The sequence below is a fragment of the Chiloscyllium plagiosum genome, unplaced genomic scaffold (genome assembly GCF_037043375.1).
Source record: "Chiloscyllium plagiosum isolate Xiang-an unplaced genomic scaffold, Cpla_swu_hap1 HiC_scaffold_39, whole genome shotgun sequence".
Taxonomy (NCBI): Eukaryota; Metazoa; Chordata; class Chondrichthyes; order Orectolobiformes; family Hemiscylliidae; genus Chiloscyllium; species Chiloscyllium plagiosum.
Window position 1 is genome coordinate 67,545,057 of NW_028270177.1, and position 8,539 is coordinate 67,553,595.

The following is an 8,539-nucleotide window of genomic DNA, read 5'->3' on the forward strand; positions in this document are numbered from 1 at the left end:
GTCTTTGGAACTTGTTCAAAACTAGAAATTGTTGAAGAAAATTAGCATGTCTGACTGCATCTTGTGGACAGATAACAGAGTTAATCTTTCAGGTCCAGTGACCCTCTACAAAGTTCCGAATATTGCAATTTTATTTCCAATATCCAGAGTTATTTGTTTAGTTGAAAATTTGTGCTATGCCTATTCATTTCTGGAGAAACTCAGCAGGTCTCACAGCATCTGCAGAGACAGAGAAAAAGAGTTAGCGTTTCAGGTCCAATGTGACACTTCTTCAGAACTGAAAAGGATTGGAAAATAATCTTTATAATCCCTTAACAAAGTTGGGGGATGGGTGGCAGGGAAAAGAGTGTGTGCCAAAATCAAAATGGGCTTTTAGCAGTGGTGAACGAGAAGATGATGCAAAAAGGGTTGAAATTAAGATGTGAATGGGGGAAAGGGCATCTCTCTATTGAGTGCAACATAAAGAGGACACAATCACACAAGGTACTAGGGAGACCAGGAAGGACAATGTTGACCATGTGGTATTATATAGATCTGGCCAGTGATACATTTTCACTGTAGAGATCATTACCCCCTCCAGACAAATGAATTCAGTTGTTTGCCTTCTTATTGGCGCTCGTAAGAGTTTCATGCTGTCTTAGTGTTGCAACATGGAGAAAAATAAATAACAGTATTGAAGTTTGGGGCTGTTTGGGTCTGTTTACCTGTCATATTTAATGTTGTTTCGAATTTGCAGTGCTTATTATTAAATCCCTGTTCTTGAAGTTAGAATCAGATGGAGTGTGGGAGATTGAGTGATGACATTATCGAAGTTTATAAAATCATCGGAGGCCTCGATAGGGTGAATAACCAACGTAATTCCCATAGGATAGGGGAGTTCATAGTTTTCAGATGAAAGAGGAAAGATTTAAAGGGACAAAGGGGCAGCTTTTTCACGCAGAGGGTGGTGTGTGCATGGGATAAACTGCCAGAGGAATTGTGGTAGATGTAAGTACATCTACATTTGGACAAACATATGAATGGGAAATGTTAAGGGACATATGGGCCAAATGCAAGCAGAGGTGTCTACTTTGTTTGGAATACCTGCCCAGCATGGACAAGTTAGGCCAAAGGTCTGTTTGTGCACGATATGGCTGTATGAATCCATAAATCGAGGAAAAGTGAAGAAAAGATATGAGTTAAGTAAACTGGTAAGAAATATAAAAACAAGCATCTCGAGCGTTTCCGAGTATTAATAAAGACGTTCAAGATGAGTGTGTGACTTTTGGAGAAATTACATCTGGAAATTATGTTTAGGATATTCGGAGGGTGCGACTGGGAAACTGGGTACAGCATATAATTTACACCAGTATTTTGCAACATTCCCCACAGGGGAAGGCACTGTAGGCATTTCAATGATATAAAGAAAATGGTGATAGGAGGGAAATGTTTCTAACACAAGGAACCGGTTGTTTACAGATAGATAACACTAAAGGTAGACAGGCCAGCAGTAATTCATAGCTGATTTCAAAAGAAGTGGTCACAGAGTTACTGGTGGCACTGTGTGAAATATTCCATAACTCTCTGGATTACAGGAGTGTTCCAGCGAAACTGGAGACCCTCTGATGTGGTGCTTGTCTTCAAGAAAGTAGTGAGATGGAAAGCAGGAACCGTATACCCAAACCATTATTGATGGCAATCTGCGAGAGTCTGTTATTAAGGAAGGAATTGCAGGGCATTTAGAAAAGCTTCTCAAGAGTAGGCATGGTCTTGTGAAAGGGGAACAATATTTTGTCTGTAAAATCATGCAAAGTTTTCTGGAGATCCCTGAGAATGGAACAAGCGGATTTGGTAAAGGGGAACTCTTCGATATGAGGCTTTCCAGAGAGTTTCCACAAGGTATCACAAAATAAAGGTTCTTGCACAAGTCAGGAGTTCACAGAATGATGGATACGATATTAGCATTGAATGATGATTGATTAACACTTAGAAATGGGAGAGTCAGGAGTAATGGATCTTTAAGATAAAATGTATCTACTGGAGTACCACAAATACCAGTCCGATGGCATCAGTTATTTACAGTCTACACTGATAACCTGACGGTGGGAGCTGGGTGGAATAGAACATCCGAGTTTGAGGATGACACTGAGAACTAAAAGGCAGGCCGTTGTTAAATAAAATGGACTCCCCAAAAAGGAACAGTGTGAAGAGATTGGCGTATTCCTGTGTCTGAAAGATAAAGTCAGCTTGCTGATGCAGCAAGTAACTCGGTTGGTACATTCGGCGGGTTGCTGGGATGAAATGGTTGAATTATTGAGACTATCTAAAATGGTGGGATGATTACCATTGTGGTTGAACTGAATGAGGGTGATATTACTGAAATGTGCAAGATACAGAGGATGCTTGAAATGGTAGATGTTGACAATATAGTTCCACACCAGGGCAGAGTCTCGAACTCGGGGACCTAGATACAGAATAAGTGATATCGATTTCAAACTGAGATGCAAAAAAAAGTCTTCTTTCAGAAATTAGTGAATGGCTGGAATTCCCTAACCCAGAGAGGCTGGATCACTGAATGTGTTTACCGACGGGGTAGATTGATTTTTGACACATCAGCGAATTGAGGATTACAAGGGTTCAGCAGAAAAGTGGAGTTGAGCCGTGGTGTAGATCAACCATGTTCTTATTGACTGAAAGGTCAGGCTTGATGGGCCGAATAGCCTGCTCCTGATCCTATTTCTTATGTTCCCATGTTATTCCTTTGAAAAGTAACTGTTAGTTTTCCTGGAAATCGTGCTGTATAATGTTGTATTCATGGGGAGCAGAGGATTTGTCTGAGTTAACCCTGGATAGGATATAGGGGCTGTATTCACAGTGAATCTGGGCCTGTTACATGACTCACATCTGGATCAGAAGTTACAGAGAGGGAAAGACTAGAAAGAGAGATTGGGGTGGGGTCACTTCCTGTCCAGACTGGATTTTCCAAGGACATTTCCGAAACTACACCTAACCATTGGAGTGGCCTTGGTCTGCACCTGTGTAACAGGTGCAAAGGGCTGAATGGAACATCGGAAAACAGGACGGAGGGACACGAGGGGACCATTCGGCCCTTTGACACTATTTCACCAGTAAATAAGATCGTGGCTCATCTCATTGTGGTCCCAGTTGCACTTTTGTCTCCATGCACCATTATCCATGATTCACCTGGACGAAGTCAGGCTCACCTAAATATAAAGATTCATCCATCACAAACCTCTGGGAAGAGAATTCCAACTTGAATGAAATCCCACTTTGTGAATTTCTCATCATTCCTGTTCTGACTGAGGTAGCAGGTTGTCACTGTTTCCTTTTCTCGTCCCACTCCTCCACTGCTCATACCAAATTTTAAACGTAACCAGGTTGATGAAAAGGTCGACAATAAAGATGTCAGTCTGGAGTCAGATTCAGTGATAGGAACAAGTCAGGCAGATTTCTTTAGTCAGCCACACATAATAGAACTAACGGAGGAGCATGGTGGACATGTGGTTTATACTGCTGAATCACATCACCAAGGAGCTGACCTCAATTCCAACCTCACACAACTCTGTTGGAAGATTGACCATTCTCCCCGTGTCTGTGTGGATGTCTTCCCCGTGCTCCAGTTTCCTCCCAAAGTCCAAAGATGTGCAGTCTAGGGTGGATTGGGCAGGCTAGATTGCCCATAGTGTCCAGGGATGTGTGGGTCAGTCATTGGAAATATTAGATTACATGGATCCACAAGAAGGACTGTCCCGGCAGGCCCATTGTGTCAGCATGCTCCTGCCCCACTGTACTTATTTCCTCCTACCTTGATTCCATCCTTACTCCTCTGGTTCACCCCCTCCCCACCTACATCTGGGATTCCTCTGATGCCCTGCGACACATTGATAGCTTTCCATTCGCACGCCCTAACCACCTTCTATTCACCATGGATGTGCAATCTCATCACAACACCATCTTACACAAGATGGCTTGAAAACTCTTCGCTTTTTTCTCGAAAAGAGGTCCGAACAATTTCCATCCACCAGCACTTTCTTCTGCCTGGCTGAACTTGTTCTCTTTCTCAACAACTTCTCCTTCAACTCATCCCATCATTTTCTCCAACTCAAAGGTGTAGCAATGGGTACCCGCATGGGTCCTAACTATGCCTGCGTTTTCATGTAGTATGTGGAACATTTCTTGTTCCAGGTCTACCCATTTCCCCGCCAACAACTGCTTTATCGGTATATCGATGACTATTTCGGTGTAGCTTCATGCTCTCGCCCTGACCTGTTAAAAAATCATAAACTTCGCTTCCAGTTTCCATCCCTCCATCAACTTCACCTGGTCCATCTCCGACACTTGCGTTACTTTCAGTGAACTTTTTGTCCCCGTTTCCGGCAATAGTCGATCCACTAATATCCATTACAAGACCACCTACTCCCACAGCTAGCTGGACTACAGCTCTTCCCACCCTACATCCTATAAAGACTCTATCGCTTTCTCTCAGCACCTTCACTTCCGTTGCATTTGTTATGCTGAGACCACTTTCCAAAGTCTCCTTCTTCTCCAACCGTGGCTTCCCACCTACAGTTATCGACAGTGTGCAGTCCATCTCCCACGCCAGGACCCTCACCCCCTCCCTCCCCTCCCAGAACAAGGATAGGGTCCATCTTGTTCTCACCTTTCACCCCACCAGCCTTCACATGCAAAGAATAATCCTCCGCCCTTTTCGCCAAATTGAACACGATGCCAACACTAAACACATCTTCCCTTCCCTCTCCCGTCTGCATTCCGCAGAGACCGTTCCCTCTGGAACAACCTAGTCCACTCCTCCATCACACCTTACAACTCTCCCATCACACACGGCATGCAATCCCACGCAGTCCCACGCAGTCCCATGCAACACCTGCCCTTTTACCTCTTCCATGCCCACCATCGATGGCCCCAAGCACTCATTTCAGATTAGGCAGCGTTTCACTTGGGCCTCTTTCAGTTTGGTCTATTACATTCGTTGCTCCCAATGTGGTCTTCTCTCTATCGGAGAGACAAAACGCCGACTAGGTAATCGCTTTTCTGAGCACCTTCGGTCTGTACGCAATCAAGTCCCGGACCTTCCCGTGGCTTGCCACTTCAACACACAATTCTGCTCCGATGCCCACTTGCCTGTCCTAGGCCTGCTGCAATGTTCCAGTGAAGCTCAACGCAAACTGGAGGAACAGCATCTCGTCTTCCGACTAGTCACGTTAAACCCTGCTGGTCTCAACATTGAATTCAACAACTTCAGATGATTATCCAATTTCGACCCCTCTATCTTCATTCTGCTCCATAATTTTACTTCATCCTTTAATTTTTTTTTTACTGTTCTGTACCTCTTATTTCTTGATTGCCTCTCTTTCTCTCGCTCTTCACTCTCTCATCACCTTTGTCCTCTCCTCTTCTCCCTTTGCTATCCTTCTCCCTTGTTTTTCGTTTTGCCACTGCTTCACTCAACACCCCATCCCCCACATAATTTGTCACATTGTACTGGCTTCAGCCTTGGTCATCCACAACTCCTAATCTCCCTATAACCTTTCTAGGCACTGTCATTATCACCTCTGCATTGCTACCTTTGCTTCTGGAGCCATGACCCACCTTCCCCATTCCTGAAGAAGGTCTTAGGCCCGAAACGTCGACTCTCCTGTTCCTTTGATGCTGTCTGACCTGCTGCGCTTTTCCAGCAACACATTTAAACTCTGATCTCCAGCATCTACAGTCCCAACTTTCACTTTCTTGTATAAATACCTCCTCATTTCTCCTTTTTTTTAGCTTTGACAAAGGGTCAGTTACACTCGAAACGTCAGCTTGTTTTCTCTCCTTACAGATGCTGCCAGATATGTTGAGATTTTCTAGTATTTTCCCTTTTGGTTTCTCTCCCTTCCTGACTGTCTACAGAAACAGTATCCAGGTAACTCTCTCACTCCCTGATGTCTCACAATGTTTGAAGCTCAGACTCCAACCGTTCAACTCTGACCTGGAGTTATTCCAGCAACCAACATTTCCCCCAGACATGGTCATGAAGATCTACAAATGCGTCTACCAGCTCCCACATGATGCAGACACAGCACATCACCAGACACGCCATCCTTACTTGATTTAGCTAGATCTGATCTTTAAAAAAATTGACTGTTTTTCTATCTATGCTTATGCAAGTTGTAAACAATAGAGTCACAGAGTTATCAAGATGTACAACATGGTAACAGACCCTTCGGTGCAACTCATCCATGCTGACCAGATATCCAAACTGAATCTTGTCCCACCTGCCAGCACCCGGCCCATGTCCCTCATCACACTTCCAGAAAACGTTTAAATGTAGCAGTTGTACCAGCCTCAAACACTTCCACTGGATGCTCATTCCAGAAACGTACAACCCTCGGCGTGAAAACGTTTCCCCTCTCACCCTAAACCTACGCCCTCTAGTTCTGGACTCCCTACCTCAGGGAAATTATTTTGCCTATTTATACAATCCATTCCCCTCATAATTTTATAAACCTTTATAAGGTTCCCCTCGGTATCCGAAACTCCAGGAAAAACAGCCCGAGCCTATTCGACCTCTCCTTATAGCTCAAATCCTCCAACCCTGGCAATATCCTTGTAAATCTTTTCTGAATCATTTCAAGATTCACAACATCTTTCCGATAGGATGGAGACAAGAATTGCACGCAATATTCCAACGGTGGCCTAACCAATGTCTTCGACAACGAGGTAAATAAAGTAAGGATGGCGTGTCAGGTGATGTGCTGTGTCTGCATCATGTGGGAGCTGGTAGACGCAGTTGTAGATCCTCGTCACCGCCCAACTTCTATACTTAATGCTCTGACCAAAAAGGAAAGCATACCAAACGCCTTCTTCACTATCCTATCTACCTGTGACTCCATTTTCAAGGAGCTACGAACCTACACTCCAAGGTCCCTTTATTCAGCAATACTCCCTAGGACTTTACCATTAAGTAGATATGTCCTGTTAAGATTTGCTTTCCCAAAATGCAGCATCTCACACTTATCTAAATTAAACGCCATCTGCCACTTCTCAGCCAATTGGTTCATTTGCTCAAGATCGTGTTGTAGCCTGAGGTAACTTTCTTCCCTGTCCATTACTTTTTGGTGTCATGAGCAAACTAACTAACTGACCTCTTATGCTCACATCCAAATGACTTAACAAAATTCAATTTAATGCAGATTGATTTTTAGCAGAGTCCCTATTAGCGAATCAAATCACAGACCTCCCTGGTCAAACCTGCTCATTATCTTCTGACAGATTTCTGACAGAAATGTCACGCAGGATCGCTCTTTGATGAAACCATGCTAACTCAGCCCTATTTTACTATACAACTCTAACTGCTCTGCAATCAAATTGTTAACAATGAAATCTAAACCCGACTAATGTCCGATGTCAGACTATCTGGCCTATGATTTCTTGTCTTTTGCATTCCTTCTTTCCTTGCACACAGATTTTATATTGTGCATTTTCCAGTTCTCTGGGACTCTCCCTGACGACAGTTAATTCTGAAAATTCACCACCAGTGTCTCCACAATCTCCTACGCTATTTCCTTCAGAACGTTGGGTTGTTATCCTGCCTGCCTGTGTAATTTATGAATCTTCAAACATTGCAGCTTCCACAGTACGTTCTCCTCAGCGTCGATCACTACACTCAACTTTCACCCTTGACTCTCTTGAAGGTTTGGAATGCTCCTAATGTCTATTAATGTGAGAATTGACGCAACCAACCTGTTCAGTTCATCCTCTATTTCTTTCTTCTCCATTTCTCTGTAGCCAGCCTCATTTTCTATTTCTCGAATGTTCACGTTTCTTCTTGTCCTTTTATATATCTTAACAAAACTCTCGCAGTCTCCTTTTCGAGAGCGAGCTAGCTTATATGTTTCAGTTCACCACTTCATTGTTTTTTAATTGTCTTCTACTGCTGTATAAAGGCTTCGCAATCTTACACAGACTGGGTAAGAGTATTCCAGTAAGCATTTAAATACAATAAACGTATTGTCCATCATTGGGTGGCTCAGCACTGCTGCCTCAGAGCGCCAGGGACCTGTGTTCAATTCCAATCTGTGGAGTTTGTGCAATCTCCCCGAGTCTGCATTGGAAGCATTCACTTTCTTTTTGTCTCGCCACAGTCAGTCTCTGTATTTGTTTCGGAATTTTGCCATCGACAGTATTTTTTTGTTTTTGTTCAATTGCGAAATGCAGCATATGCGATTGGTTTGTTGTAAAAGCGGCCGTGGTGCTCTGGCTCCCCGGGTATTTAGGAATCTTGCCCGGCCACTTTTGTGAGTGAAGTGTCATGGATATCAACTCCATTTCTCTCAGTCCCTCAGTCCATCCGTGAATGCATGTAGCTTTTCCTTGTGCCACCCCTGGAACTCCCAGCACCCCAAGTTTGGCACTGGATGCTCCCTGTGCAGGACAGTGCACACAAAGACATTGGGCACTTCCAGACCCACGAGGGATGCAGCGTAAAGATTCTGCTATTGAAGGGAACAGAAAAGCTAAATTCCCATTTAACAACAAA